The sequence below is a fragment of the Seriola lalandi genome, unplaced genomic scaffold (genome assembly GCF_002814215.2).
Source record: "Seriola lalandi dorsalis isolate HSWRI2012SDOR001 ecotype SW California unplaced genomic scaffold, Sedor1 jcf7180002001573, whole genome shotgun sequence".
NCBI lineage: Eukaryota > Metazoa > Chordata > Actinopteri > Carangiformes > Carangidae > Seriola > Seriola lalandi.
In genome coordinates, this window is record NW_019472231.1 from 1 (window position 1) to 1,147 (window position 1,147).

General features: G+C 43.1%; 1 long non-coding RNA gene across 1 annotated transcript; it reads right to left on the reverse strand.

Moving 5' to 3' along the window:
- Positions 1 to 51: 51 nt before the first annotated feature.
- Positions 52 to 992, reverse strand: LOC147820094 (uncharacterized). The gene is made up of 2 exons (XR_015437868.1): positions 689 to 992; positions 52 to 586 (listed from the first exon to the last, which is right to left on the reverse strand). It is a non-coding gene; the product is annotated as an uncharacterized LOC147820094 (long non-coding RNA).
- Between the last annotated feature and the right edge of the window lie 155 nt (positions 993 to 1,147).

Genomic DNA, 1,147 nt, shown 5'->3' on the forward strand with positions numbered 1-1,147 from the left:
GCCTTGGAAGACCCTGCAACCATCTTTTCTTCCGTCCTTTTCTTTTCAAAATTTGGCTCTTCACACATCTAGACAAGTACTCTCTCTTGCGGTTTAGTGGGAGCTTTGCAGTAGCTGAATTTTCCAAGTTAGTGTGATTGCGTCTTAGTGAATACACAGGCTTATTACCCATAGAGGTGGATTTGAGATTGTATCTGATCTCTGGATCATCACCATGGTCTGCCTCATCGTCAGATGCAGAGTGTTTTCTCCTTCGTAACCTTCTCCTCCATTTCCTCCTCTTTAAGGGAGCATTATTTGATGGTGAAACACACTTTCCTGCCTCTCCATCTTTAATCTGCTGTTCTGGAAGGTCTTGGTTCACAAATGTAGCTTCAGTGCACTGGCATAAATTTAAACCTTGAGTGCAGGAGTCATTTAAACAATTATTTGTTAAAAGCTCTTCACTGTATTCCTTTTCTTCTTCCTTCATCTCATTTAGAACAGCAGCCTTCATGACCTTGTCACTTATCAACTCCAAGCAATGGGTCTTAAGGGTCAGGAAGTTCCAAAACTCAGGATCAAAGCACAGGCGCTCTTTCAGCATCTGGAAAACAAAGATGTGTAAATGTTAAGCACAAATCATAACGCTAATATATCCAATATATCAAAGGATGCTGAACATCTTCCCCTTTTCACCCTCTCCAACCTGCAGAATATGGAAGCGAACATTGGTCCGGACGGGGCTGTTGTGGGGATGCTGCTCCTGGTCAGGATGCATGTACAGCAGGCAGACGGTTCGATAAGCCTCCAGGCTGCGTTCCTGGCAGAAGACCAGCAGGGCACACGCTCGACAGATCTCCAGGTCATGAGGCAGCAGGAAGGCGATGGTCTTGCAGACCAATGACCGGGTTACAGAGTCAGCCTGCATGTCACACAGTTGAAAGGCCCTGGCACAAAGCTCTACACAGATCTGGATTCCTTCACTACCCACCTGTTTAAAAAAGTAAACAATACTATTTTAAATTAGGTAAACTGGTAGAAGACAGAAGTATCAAATTACTACAGCCAAGATGAAAGAAAACCCAAAAATGTTAATTTTGACTGCATAAAACAAAGAAATATATACAGGTGCAGTTTAAGATCTCTTCACTTTTTGCACACTTTA